Here is a 14,654-nt window from a genome sequence, read left to right as displayed (position 1 = left end):
ACACACACACACACACACACACACACACACACACACACACACACACAAAAGGACAATTAAGGAAAGAAACACCTGAAACTGGCCTAGAGATTGTGAGGTAAGTGTACCTTGTTTTGGTTAACTTGTGAAGAATTATGATTTTAAAGGTCTTAGGGGACAAGTTTATCATTGGTCCTTGAGCTAAAACAATTGCAGTTATATTGAAGAGTTAGGCAAGGACTTAGACGCTCCCATAGTCCACGCCAGATACTTAAGGACAGAAGAGAGGTTGTTGAGATCCAGGTCCGTTTGCCAACGCTTAGTAGCCAGTTCCCAGCAGCCAAGAAGGCTACTGTAAAGGCTTGGTTGTGGTTTGTTTTTATGTTTGGCTGGCTTCCATGACCTTATTAATCACATATAAAAGCACATGTCAAAAAACAAAACAAACGTTTTGTTAAGTAGTCAGAACTGAGACTAGGGAAGAAATGTCTAGAAATTTAATTCTAACCATTCTCTGTTATGGATAGGTCTTTGCCCTACATTCAGCTTATAATCAGTTAGAACACAGGGAAGTTTTATTTTTAGTATTTTCTCAGAGCTCTTTAAGAAAAATGTATTGCCTAGGATCACTTGGCGTAAACATAGCCTGAAATATGTAAGGAACTGTCATACTTGTAATTCTGTTTCTATTCAGGAATGATGTCATACTATATGGGCTATTTGATAAGGTGGTTGCCCTGGGAATGAACAAGAAATCACTTCCAGACATTAAGATAGTTGGTATGTTGGTTCAAAGAGTGGCAGGCAGGTCCTCGGGTTTTGTTATAGCATTAGGCATAGGTAGCTACAACTACATTCTTTTGGTATGAGTATTAACCCTGTCATGTCTGCTTTCTTGAGCAGTCCTTGGCTTGGAGTAACACGACAGATAGGGTCCTCAGGCAGAAGGGTCCTTGAATGTATTCAGATTGTCTTCAGTGAGTTTTAGGGCTTAGGTGTGTCTATACTGGACATAACAGGGTGCCTGAGCAGATTTATTTCACTGTGTCTAAGGGGTCTTGCTGCCAGCAGAGGGGCAGAAGCAATGGTATGAAGATTCACTGAAGGACAGTCTGGGGACATGTTGACATAGTTACGGAATGCTGGCAAGAGAAGGTACAAACAAGGTCTAAGAAGGGCTGTTCATTTTGTGCCAAGGCATCAGTGATTATGACAGTATTGTCTTAAGTATGATAGACATGCTATGAATCAGAACTGTTGTCCTGTGAGCACATTGTGAGGGAAGGCGTCTCAGATAAATTTAGGACCAGCAAATTTTTTTTTTTTAATGACTTCAAAAAAGATAATTTCCTGGCAACACATTGATTCTAATTAAAATCAGTAAGGGCACTTACTGAGTTTGGAATCAAGTGTCACTAGTAATGATACTATTCAGTATAGCATAATTTAATTAAGTCTTAACTGTCAAATTTGAGAACGGTTTCCATAATAGCTGTTAAACATGAGTATCAGCATTAATTTTGGAGCAAGTTGAATGTTTGCTAGGGCTGGACACTTGAGGGCTATTAAAGAACTTTATTATTCTTTTATGTGTGTAGGGTATCCCCCCAAGTATGTTTGTACCACATGTGTCCTTGGTGCCCTCAGAGACCTGAAGAGGTCATCAGATCCACTGGAATTAGAGTTAGGGTTCTAAGTGCTGAAAAGCAAACCCAGGTCTTCTGGCAGCATCCACACACTCTTGACCTCTGAGCTCCCTCCAGCCCTGACTAGAGAACTTCGGTAAGAGAGAACCAGCGTAGGTTCTCGTGGAGCTTAGTTTAATGGCTGGGGTGTGCTGATGCTTGCATGTGCTGCTTGGTGAGCGTGTATAAATCACATTTACCCTTGGGGTTTAATCTCACCAAATTAAAAAAAGCAAATGTAATTACGCATGTTTGGCTATATAGAGAAATAGACTGGTTCAGTGTACTTCTATTCCTGGTAAATGAAAGGCTTTTCTGAAAGGGAAATGGAGGAGTAATTTGCAAGTGGGGTGATCTGAGACCAGCAAAACGTCTTACATAGTGTGCGGGGGGGGGGGGGGGGGGGGTTATAAAGCTCAGGGTTATAAAGCAGTTCCACTACTTACTTCCAAGTAGTGCTGTAATTTTTCCATGATCACAAACATCAAACAGTTCTTATTTATTTACTTATTTAGTCTGTTATTCTTGCTGTCCTGCGAATTGAACCTTTTATCTGCTAGTCAAGCATTCCACCAACAGAGCTAGACCCTCGCCTTAATTTATTGTAAGATATAAAGCTAGAAATTAACAAGTATTATCAACTGAGAATACGATTAAATGTTCACCTGATTTTATGTTCAGAGTAATATAGATAGTATTTTGTGACCAGATCAAGGGAAAAATAAAATTGATTTCATACTACTAAATAGATATTTAGTACATGTGAATTTTATTGATTTTGTTTTCTTAAATGGAGTGTTTAACTGATTATTATGCTAAATCTGTTAAAAACAGGCTATTTTAATATTATGAGCTAATCTTAGTTATTTTTTCAGCATTTACAGAGCAGGTACAGAGTTAATCTGCATGGCTTTTTAAGAAGTAGGATATTTTTCTTTTGAAGTGCTTTATTCTATAATTTGCTCCTAAGCCTGTGTTAAAAATTGTTCCTGCTTCCTCTTACTTCCGTTTCTTCCCCTTTTGGGCCACATACTCTCTTAGGGAAGAGGTAAAGGAGAAGCGAAGTCTCACTTCAGCCAATGCGAGCTCAGCTCCGGGAGTGTTTACCTACTTTGCGTAACGCAGGCCCGCCCACACACATTCTGAGGCTCTTCTGTAAAGAACACTGAGCAGGCGGCACTGTGCAGTGTGGTTCCCGGTGCCCACAGATGCCTCATACTATCTTCGATTTTACCCTCTGGGGAGAAGGTGGGTTAGCGTGTGGTGATAGCGACAGAATAAAAAGGTGGGTGCTCTCCGGCTTGGTTTTTAAGGATCATTATGAGGCTTCGGGTAAACGTGAACTTGACAAAGGAAATTTGCTGAAGCATATCAGGTTGCTTTTATTTGGCATTTTTTCATACTTGGCTTTAGAATTATGTTGTTTATGATTACATTTCCTTCTCTCTTAGGAGAAAGGTTGGATAAATCTCAAATCCAAAGTTTCTGTGGTCTTAGGTGAAGAAAGCCTGAGAAATATAATAACTACAGGTGTTACGGCCTGTTGATGATACAAAAAATGGAAAACTGTTCTCATTTTAAGTGCATGTAGCCTAACCTACAGTACTTAGTTTTTTACATGTTTTAGAGCCTAATATTATTAACCTCACTTTTTCTTTCAAATTTGAGAATTATGTTGCTCTCTGAAGAAAATTGCTGAGTGGCTAGAATGGTGTTGCTGTTATTGTACATTGGTTAGCTCTACTTTAGAGGGATTTTAAGTAGTGTTTCTTCCATGCTTTAACTGTTCTTATTAATGTGGTAAAGAGAGAGACTGAATAATGTTAGAGCTGATTATTAACTACAGGGAATATTTCCACTGAAAAGTGAGAGTCATCATTTCCCAGCAGTGTTCTGTTTTCACTGAAAGAAAAAAAAAATGTACCTGAAAAAAAGTTTTTGTAAAAAATTAAGAAGAAACGATGTTTCATCAAGATATTGGTATATGTGATCATTTTTTCCAGTTTTCTAGTCTGTGAAGAAGTAATTTATTGTACATTAAAATATACATATGACAGAAAATGGAAAATTAGCCATAATTTAGTCATTTGGAATATTTGTAATGTGATAATGTAACAATAACCAGATGGAAGATAGAAATTTATAGAAGTAACCCAGCTATATGCATTTATTTTCTTAAAAAAGGGGTTTGGGGGGTGTTCTTGTTTGTTTGTTTTTTGGGTTTTTTGTTTGTTTGTTTGTTTGTTTAGTTTTTCCTTAAATGCTCTTAACTTCCCACACACAGTGCCTCTAAATCCTGTTAGAAAGTTTCTGGAGAACACAGTGGTTAGGCCAGAGAGAGAGCACCTGTTACTCCTGAGAACTCTACAAGGACCAAGAAAAAAAATGAAAGTCTAGGGTTAAACTGTCATTATTCATTGAGAGTAGCAGTAATTGTTATTTTTAAGGTAATGGAAAGCTACCTTACTTTATTCGTATTAGAAATCGAACTGAAAGTCAGGAGTCATCTGCACACCTGTAATCCCAGCACTCAGAAGGCAGAGGGAGGTGGATCACTGGGTTGGAGGCAGCCTGGTCTACAGAAGGAGTTCAGGACAGCCAAGGCTACACAGAGAAACCCTGTCTCAAAAAAAATAATAACAAAAAGAGAGAAAATAAATCCAGTTAAAATTTTCTTCTCTTGAAGCATATTAAGACATTCTGAACAGAAAATACCTTAAAAGTTAACTTCTGTAAGAGTAGTAAAAACATGTTCAAACTCATCTGATTTCCTTCTATTGAAAAAAAATCTTAACATTTTATATATACACCTGTGTGTGTGTATGTGTGTGTGTATATATATTACCATTCAATGTTAAAAGTCATTGTAGAGATTTTGACATGTTTTTAAAATTATGTATTAGCTATAACTATTATGGTTTTTACCATTTTTCAATATTAAGAGTATTTGAAAACTAGAACTTTCTACATGATCAAACTTGTCCACAAAACATGAATGATAAACCTTAGCTTAGGTACCACAAAACACAGTTAAATCTGAGAAAATGGTTACATCTTAAGTTATGGGAGAACACTACCATAAATCCACAAAGTGTATATTAATCCCTACTTTACATTCTTAATTAAATGCTTAGTAGGTATTTAATATGTACTTGATTGTTTACATTACATTATCATTAGAAATCATTGTTTTATGGTTGAAATTTTTTATTTAATGTATTTTTTAATAGAATGCATTTTGATCATGTTTTTTTTCTTTCCCCTAAGTTCTCCCATATCCTTCCCACCTCCTTATCCATCCTGGCTAATAGGGCTGCCCTGAGGCATGATTGCCATACCCAGTGATACTCCATTGGAAAAAAACTCATTTTTCCCTTTGCAAGCAGCTATCAGTTACAGATAGCTTCTTGGGTCCTACAGACAGGTTTAGGTCCTCATGTCTACTTTCTCCTTTTACTTCTGAGGCCCTGTATGGCTTGAACCTATACAGATGTTGTGTGTGAGTTCATTTTCATCAGTCCTATTGTGTCTGGGAGACACTTGTTTTCTTGGAATCATTTATGGCTCTGGTTCTTACAGTCTTTCTGCATCCTTCTTTGCATAGATCTCTGAGCCTTCAGAGGAGGGCTTAATTGAAGATATCCTATTTAGGCCTAAGAGCTCCAACATCTCCCACTCTCTGCACAGTAGCTAGTTATGGGTATCTGTGTCATCTACTTCAAGAAGAAGCTCCCCTGGTGAGGGTTGAGCAAGGCACTGATCTATGGGTATACCAATATGTCATTAGGAGTCATTTTATTGCTATGTTCCTCTAGCAGAATAATAGTAGTGGGTTTTCCACTTAGCTTGTGACCTGTCTAATCTCAGGTTCTTGGCTACTTTAGCAGTGTCAGGCATGAGTTCTGCTTCAGGAGTGGGTCTTAAATCCAATCAAAAAGTGATCGCTTACTCCTGTGACACCGTTGCACCAGTATGTCTTGCACGCAGGTCTCTGTTGTAGGACACAGGGTTTGAGGCTGGGTAATAAAGAGATTGCTTTTCTCTTCTGGTAGCGTGCAGAGTGCCTTCCAGCACCAGGAGGGATAGTCATCAGTAAGAGTAAAACGTCTCATTGGACACCAACTCAGCTTCTGTGTTCAATGACATAAGAAAGTGTTGTCTTTAGCAATAGGGCTTTATCATCAGGTTGTGGACAGCAACCAATAGAGGTGGCAATAGCCTGGGATGTTTTGGGGAGTCCAGAGGACTCTTTTGCCTAATGAGTCAACAAGATGTAACCCATTCCTGGCCCTGGAAGCTTTACTTGGTAGCATAAGATGTATAGTTAGAGCATTGTCTCCCCTGTCATTTGGTGACTCCATTTAGATTACTTTCATATATGTATATGTTTTAGAAAACTTTGGGGGCCGGAGAGATGCTCAGTGCTTAAGAGCACTGTCTGCTCTTCCTAAAGGATCCGGGTTCAATTCCGAGCACCCACATGGCAGCTCACAACTGTCTATAATGCCCATTCCAAGGGATCTGACACTGTTACAATAATGCACATAAAATAAAGTTAAATAAATAAAAAATATTTTTTAAAAAAGAAAACTTCTAAAGTGTGATTCCGCCCCCCGTAGGCTTTTAGTGTTATTTGCCCCTCCATCTATGCCCTCCTTTTCCCTCTTCTACCGTTCCCATCCCTATCTTGTATTTTCTCCTTTATCGCTCTATAACACCATATTCTATTTCCTCTTCCTTGGAAGGTCCTCTCCTCCTGCCCAATCCCTTACTAGGTACCTGGTCTCTGTGGTTATTCGGATTGTAGCACATATCTAAAGCTTACAAGGTAACATCCACATAGAAGAAAAAATATGCAACACTTGTCTTTTGAGATCTGAGTTACCTCAGGATGATTTATCTGCAAATATCGTTTTTCTTAACAGCTGAATAATATTAGAGTTGGAATAATTTTATGATTCCCCAAACTCTATGGCTTTTAGTTATTGGTAATTTTACTGAGGCACAAATTTGAACCCTGCCCTATATAAGGTTGCTTTATAAAAGGAGGGAAGTGTATTTGAGTGAACCCAGCACATGACCCAGTACTGTAGAAAATAAAAATGGCTATTAAAATTTATTATTAAACACCTATAATTATTTTTGTGGGTATTATTAACCCAATATCATATCAATAAAAGACACAGTCACTTGATAAAATTTTAGATAAGCCTTATTTCACCTGGGGCTGAGTAGATGTAAGCCCCCTAAGCTACCTTGTTATTCCCCAGCCCCACATCCCATATGCCACTTGTTTAAATCATTCCTCTCTGGGCTACTTCCCATCCATAATTCCATAAATACTTGTACATGCTTTTCATCTGGTCTGCTTCTCTCCAACACCACCTCAGAATAAATTCCTCTTGACCATGTTGTTCTCTTCATGCTAGGAGAGGTCCTGCTTCCTTCTCCTCTCACACCTGTCTCTACTACCCGTGATCCTTCCGTCCTTCCCGCCTGCAAATCTTGGCCACACCTACCTCATTTCTGCCCTGCCCAAGAATTTTATTGGTCAAACAGGGAGTATTTGGAGGTAAGGTTACGCAGCAGTATTTGGGTTGCATGGTGGTCTGCTCATAACAGAAAGCAGACCTCGGAGAGCAAAATGATTAAGTCAAGGCACCATACCCTGCTGTCAGAGCCCAGCACTGGAGTCTTACTGCAAAGTGGTTTTCTTCTGGTCCTGTGGCAAGTTCTTTAAACATGTGATAAGTGATGTTAACTGCCTTTGTAAGATTTGGAAACCACATGCTGCAGACCTGGCTGGTAAATTTGGAAATTCATAGAGAATTCATAAAAGAACTAGGTAGAGCTCTTATTCAAGGACCCAAGTTTTTAGGGCTCGTCTTAGGTAGTGGTAGCTCTATTTTACAAAAGGATCTCTGAAGGAAACACTATGGTAATGAGATAATTATTGATAACTCAAAGACATTTTTAAGTTTTAAGATTTGTATTTAAAAGCTTTTAAAAATGAAATGTGTCATAATTACCTCAGGGCTTCCGCTTACACTTCATGCTTCCTCCTTTCAGGGAGTCTCTTCCTAGTTCATCTTAAATTCTTGCTTTAAGAGATTTAAGATTCACAGGGATTAGATAGCAGAACTGAAATAAATGCAGATATTTTAAATGTTTCACTGAGTGACATTCAATCAGAAACTTTGATAGTAGTATATAGAATGCTTTCTAAGACCACCTAGAGCTTAATAATACTGCCTTTATACTACTAATAATACTTATACTACTTCTAATACTGCCTTTATACTACTCTATAATACTTCCCCCTTTTTATTTTTTAAAGAAAAATTCTACTTGTGGGTAGATTAGTTGGACACCTGTGCCACGCCAGTGAGTGACACATTAGCAGCTCCCTGCTTAAAGACTTCATCAGAGAGAAGACACGGAGCTAGAGAGATGCTTAGTGGTTAGGAGTGCTGCTCTTTCGAAGGGCCAGAATTGAGAGGTTCATAAGCACCTGTTACTCCAGCTCAGTATCCGCCACTGTGTGGGTACAGGGACCTGGAGTCAGGTCCCCTGCTGAACATCTCTCCCACCCAAAACAAAATAACTCTTTAAAAAAAAAGAAAGGACATGAGACCTGGAAGGCACTGTGATATGGCAAAAGTATACAACATAGAACTTTAGCTTTTAAACTGTGTGCAGTCTTGAAGGCAAACTTTGAATCTTGAATTTATTTTTTAAATTACATTTATTTATTTTGTGTGTGTTGAGGGTGGGCACGCGCATGCCATAGCAGATGTGTGAAGATCAGACCAAACTTTCCAGAGTCAGTTCTTTCCCACCGTGTGAGTCTCAGAAATTGAGCTCAGGCTTGGCTAAATGCCTTTACTTGCTAAACCATCTTCCTGGCCCTTGAATTATTTTTAAATCCCTTATATTTAAGAAACCTACTTTGCTTTTATTTTCTTTTTGTTTTTTATTTTTAAATAGTTTAGAAAACAAATACAAGCTCATTCATGTGCCCTTCGCTCAACCCTCTAATGTTAGCAGCTCTTACAAGATATGTTTGTCAAAACTAGGAACTTGGCGACTTTGGTGCAGTAGTGTTTGCTTAACTGAACCATAGTTTCTTTCACCAGTCTTTCTACCGGAATGTCTCTTCTGGCACAGGATCCAGTTCATGATCCCATGTTGCCTGTCACTTGCATTTTAATAATCTTCAGTCTGACAGTTCTGTTTCTTTCTTTTTGTGTCTGGGGTACTTTTAGCAATTTTTCAGAGTTATTTTGTAGGCCTGCCAGTTTGGGTTTGTTCAGCGGGTTCTTGGAGTTGGATTAAGGTTCTTTACAACATACCTCATTGCATCATCAAAGATAATTGAAGACAAATGTCTTTTTACAGCCGATGTTAAACTTGATCAGTTGGTTAATGAAGTAACTACTTGATTTCTCCCACTGTGTATTTAGTATTTCCCCTGTGTAATGAGTAAATATCCTCAGGGAGATATTTTGGCACTGCTATTGCCGTGTGTGTGTGTGTGTGTGTGTGTGTGTGTGTGTGTGTGTGTGTGTGCGCGCGCGTGCGTGTCCCCGTAATATATATGTGTCCTTTAATACATAATATTTCAGCAGTTCAGAGTGGCAGAGTCTGAGCTGTCACGTCAATGCTCTTTACCTATTAATTGAATGTGGTAATAGGCACTGTCTCCTAAGATTGTCGTGAGTTTTAAATTGCACGTGTAAAATGCTTATAACAGTTTTTGGCACAGAAACAACCCAGCATTAGCCATTATGAAGGGTGGAGGTGGAGAGCTAATGTTGTATGTTCACTTAGGAGCTAGAATTCCCTGAACTTTTCCTGTGCTTTATTCTGAATGTCTGCTAAGTCCCACCAAACTTGCCGCTTTCTGTAAAAAAAAAAAAATATGTTACTTTAACAGTCAGTAGGGCAATTTCCATCTTACTTTTTGAGAAATATATAATCACTTCAGCAATTTAATCTAAAATTGTTGAATACAGGCTAGAAATGGACAAAGGGCAACAAACATATTTGAGTTCCTGGTTGTTTTAAATATATATTTTCCAGTAACATGATGAATAAAATGATTTGGGGGCAGAGTGATGAACATTTAAGCAAACCCTGCTTCTCCCAATCAGGAAAGACTGCCTTGCAGTTTTCTTCTTGACTCAAATTCTGAGCTGTCTGGACTCATTTTTCTAATATATATTTCCTTTTCTGATGGTCCCAAGAATTTGCTTTTGTATGAAACCGTGCTTTTCCCCTTGGGTTCCTTTCTTCCCTCCATTGTTTAAATAAGTATACAAAGTCCATTTCGTTTACTAAAGATTTTACTGGTAGTCACTGTCAGGAAATAGGGTTGGCAAATACACTGAACATTGAGGAAGTGACAAAGTTCAGATGATTTCAAAAAACACTAGTCATGGCTGTATCTCTGTTACTAGTTTACACTGGGTTGTAACTGTTTTATACAATTAGGCCTTCTATTTCCCTATATGATACCATAACAGGGTATCTTAGTTCTTGTATGGGAACTAGCCCATTCAGCCTTATCTCTGTGTCAACAATGTGTTAGAAAACTTTCTAAGACTGCTTTTTCTCTGGGAGCCTCACTTTCTCTTTTTATGAAATGGGAATGACTACATTTGTATAGTTATGATAGAAATTAGACAGGTTGATGTATCTTGAATTAATGTATAGATTTTAGTCTCTGTTCTTCCAGAGCTCTTTGGCCGTAAATGACTCACCTTCTTGACCCACTCAGTTTCTTTGTCTAGAAAATGGAAATTAGTAAGATTTTCATATTTAATTTAGTTAGTTTTAAGAGACAAATAAAATGTTATGTGAAAGCATTTTGTTAATTAGTATTCTATACAGGTGCCAGACAGACCCTAACCCATGAATTGATTCAAATTGAGATTCCTTTTTACTTAAAAGGATTTTCTCATTTTAAACAAAGCTTGTTTCCACATTTTACAAATGTAAGTCTAGATCCAGAAGATTTCCTTCTTATCTGCCTGCAGCACAGGCTGGGAACTCATTTTGTGATCACCCCACTCTAGTTTCTTTGCTTTCAAAATTTGAAGAGACCCTGTCAAAATACTTTAAATGCATAGAAATGATTACTAATGTCTATCGAGACAAGAGGTTCTCCTTTTATCAGCCATAATATTAGTAAAAGCACTGAAACTGCTGCTACCTTCAGATCCATTCCCTTTATTAGCACAAGGCTTAATGTAAAACTTTAAAGGCAGTAGTTATCTCAGTGTGAATAAGCATATTTTGAGCACCTTTCTGTGTTCTAAAAAATACACTAAAATAGGGGAAATGTCCTCTATCGGAACAAATTCTCTTAGTCCCAGTTCAGAATTAGAGAGGTGGTTCTCCCATAGATTAAATGGAGTGATGACATTTATGGTTGGTTGGATGGATGTCTTTTGAGACACCTGGCTGGTTTGGCACTCACCCTCTGCCCTTAACTCTCATGTACTAAAATTGTTTGGCCTGTGCCACCATGCCCAGTACCATTGAGAAGTTCTTTATTATGACAATTATGTGTGTTACTGACTTCTAGGGGATGCAGAGACCAGGGATGCTCCTGAAATTCTTAAGATGTAATTTTTGGTGGTACCCAGGCTGAAAAACCCTAGTTGAGGAAAACAAATTATAACTTTGAGGAAAATGTTAATTGCTGTCAGGATGAGATAAGTTTTTCTTATGAGTGATAAGACTCTCCTCATGTCATTTGGCTAATCCAGAAGGGAGTGGAAGTGCACACAGTGTCCATTATTTATTTTGGGAAGGGGACTGTGTAGTTACCTCTACTGCTGCATTAAGCTGAAAACACAGAAGTACTAACTTCCAACTTCACCTCTGACACCATTGTTCTCCTTTTGTGTAAAAAAGCTGCTTATTATCCTACTGATTATAAAAAAACAAAGGGGATTGAAACTATCCCTTTTGGTCGTGAGCTGCACTGCTTTCATAGGATGGCTGTGCCACACATACACCTAAGCAGATCTTTTTGAGACATCCTGTTAAAATTATGCAGGTGAACTCTAGTGTAGAATAGAAACCTGTCCGATCAGAGATTATATATACAACCCACAGTTTTTCACTGTAAAGAATTACAGTGGGGCTGGAGAGATGGCTCAGTGGTTAAGAGCACTGGCAGCTTTTCTAGAGGACCGGAGTTCAATTCCCAGCACCCACGTGGCAGCTCACAACTGTCTGTAACTTCAGTTCCAGAGGATCCGACACTCTCACCTAGTCGTGTAGGCAGAACACCAGTGCACATAAAAATGAATAAATCTAAAAAAAAAATTGCAATATTTTTACATTTTAACCCATTTGTTTTGTCTCAGCACCACTTTCATGCCTACCCATTTGCCTGCTAAAATAGAAGTGACCAAAAGATTGTGTAAACACCCACACTTGTTTTGTTCCTGTCTTGGTATTTGTCCTACCTCTCTTTACTTTCAGGGCAGGAATTTCAGAACAGGCAGTAAACAAAGGGTTGTTATCCCCTGATCTGGGAGCAGCCTTACCAAGCCACAGAAGAAGACAGTGCAACTAGTCCTGGTGAGACCTGATAGGCTAGGGTCCTCCCCTGTCAGTGGACTTGGGGAGAGGCGTGGGGAGAGATGACGGAGGGAAGGCGGGATTGGGAGGGTATGTGGAAGGGGGCTACAGCTGGGTACAAAGTGAATAATGTATTAAAACATTAATAATTTATTTAGAAAGGGTTGTTAGCAATGTGAATACTGAAAGAAATCTGTAATATTAAAGAACAAAGATCAGTTTTCCTTCTTGAGATACTCAACAGCTTCATCTTACAAAAAGTCTGTCTTTCGGAAAACTTAATATGAACACAGATGTCCTTTACTGCATTTTATAGAACAAATGGCCACAGACTTAGCAGTCAAACTAAAACTTAATATATTGTATGGCTTTATTTCCATTTTCCCCCAACCCCACCCAAAGTGGTATCGTTCTAGAGTATTTTGGAGAGTGGGGACTTGTTTTCATAACAGTAACAAAATTACAATTATTCACTAGCAATGAAAGTAATTTTGTTTGTGGGTCACCACAACATGAGGAATTGTATTAAGTGGTCACGGCATTAAGAAGGTTGAGAACCAGTGCTGGAGACCTGGCTTGAGTAATGCAGCAGGGTACACTTTACTGTAAGTTCTCAGCCCCATGCGAGGTGGCTGCTTACTTTTCCCAGCTCCAGAATTCCCCTCATTCTTCTACTTTAGTCCTTTCACTTTTAGAGATAGAGAAAAACAGATTGCTTTCTTTAAAGAGCTGCAACTAAAACACAGGCTATTGCTAGCTCTTTGATACACTAATGTCAGTCAGATGTGGGCATTCATATAACACTTTCAGACTTGCCATACTTTGCTGAATTATAATTTGAAAAAGTAAAAGTTTTTTCTATTTTCTTATATTTTTGCTACCCTGCTAGCTGTTCTTTCTGTTGAGAATCCCCTCCACTCATTTCTTTATGATGTGCTACTGGCAAAATCTTTTTTAAATTTTTCTATACCTGAAAATGTCTTCATTCCTTCCCTCTGATTTTATTAGAAACAGATTTTTCTGTTGACATTTCTTACTATACATACAAACAACATTAAATAGAATGAACAGGTTGTAGTTATGTATTTAGGAATATACATATATGTCTGTAGATACATATGTATATGTATCTATACACATGTATCAAGAATTAGAAAAATAGAGGCCATGAATTTGATAGCTACAGGGGTGTGTGGGAAGAATTGGAGGGAGGAAAGGGGAAGGGGAAATAGTGTATTACATTCTAATTCCAACACATAAATTTTAAAACATATTAAGCCACTATTTATAGATTGTGTGGTTTCTGGTGAGACATGCTGTCATTCTGATAGCTTCATTGTAGATAGGATATTGTTTATTTGTTTTAAGGATGTTTCTTTGATTTCAGTTTTTAGAACTTTTATCTTGCTGCTGATATCTTTGGATTATCTTGAGACAGTGTTGTTTAGTTTCATGAATCTATAGTTTTATTTCTCATTCAGAGTTGTTGTGTCTTTAGACATTATTTCTTTATTATTTTAGCTCTTCACTTTTCTTGAGGCTCCAGTGATGCAAATGTTAGGACTGTTTGCTAACCCAGAAGGCTCTGTTTTATAGTCTGTTGCCCAGCCTACCTAGTAAACTTTCTATTGTGTTTTCATACGTTTCTTAGTTCAGAGATTCCACCTTGTGTCTTCTGTTTGTTTGCTGAGACTTTGCACTCTGTTGCCACTGTTCCAGATGTGCTTGGCATTTTATTATGGCTGCGTCTAACTCTTTGGTGGGCAGTCTTAGATTTCTCATCTCAGTCTCGTGGACTGTTAGGTACCGTTTCTGTTGTTTTAAATTTTTAGTTCTTGGTAGATTGGGGTGACACGTTGAATCCTGGACTTTTTCAAGTTCTGTTTTTAGATTGTATATGATCTAAGTCTTCTGTTCACACTGCCATTTCCTGACACTGCTTTGTCAGGGCCATGGTGTCTTTCTGTTAGACAGCAGATAAAGTCTAGATTTCCTATTCAGCCTCTGATGGCAAGTTGGAGGAAAGATCCTTATTACTGCCGAATGCATGTGGAAATGAGAGTCTTCCGTGTAGTCCCCACTGATGACACTGGGATTGAGGGACAGTGTGCTTGCCCACCAAAGCATGCATTGACACTATCGTGCTGTGATTTTCAGTCTCTCTTTGTGGTTACAGTGGTTTTCAAGGCTTCACACTCAGCTGCAGCTGTTGAGAATGGGTCAGTTTCTGTAATATTTGCTATAGTCGAACAGTTATGGTCAAAGCCTTCTATCTACCACGCTGTCACTTTACTGTTTAAACAGAAAGCAAGCTTTTATTTATTTTCGTCTGTACTAGTTAATATTTCCAGGTTGCTGGCTTCCTTGGTTCCACATCTGGCATTTGTTAGCCAA

At 38.3% G+C, this 14,654-nt stretch overlaps 1 protein-coding gene across 3 annotated transcripts in view; it reads left to right on the top strand.

Moving 5' to 3' along the window:
• Positions 1–14,654, top strand: part of Peli1 (pellino E3 ubiquitin protein ligase 1) — a 56,008-nt gene that overhangs the window by 26,944 nt on the left and 14,410 nt on the right. Inside the window, exon 1 of one of the 3 annotated variants that reach the window (XM_055629048.1) lies at positions 2,899–2,912. The exons of 1 other annotated variant lie outside the window; for it this stretch is intronic. The gene's annotated coding sequence lies outside the window, so the exon portion shown is untranslated. Of the gene's footprint in view, positions 1–2,898; positions 2,913–12,185; positions 12,261–14,654 lie in introns of those variants that run through there. One more of the 3 variants, XM_055629046.1, reaches the window with a different exon arrangement.

This window comes from Psammomys obesus, unplaced genomic scaffold, assembly GCF_907164565.1.
Source record: "Psammomys obesus unplaced genomic scaffold, mPsaObe1.curated_primary_1811, whole genome shotgun sequence".
Lineage (NCBI taxonomy): Eukaryota > Metazoa > Chordata > Mammalia > Rodentia > Muridae > Psammomys > Psammomys obesus.
Note: the sequence above shows the minus strand (reverse complement) of the source record. Positions and strands in the feature narration are given on the sequence as shown.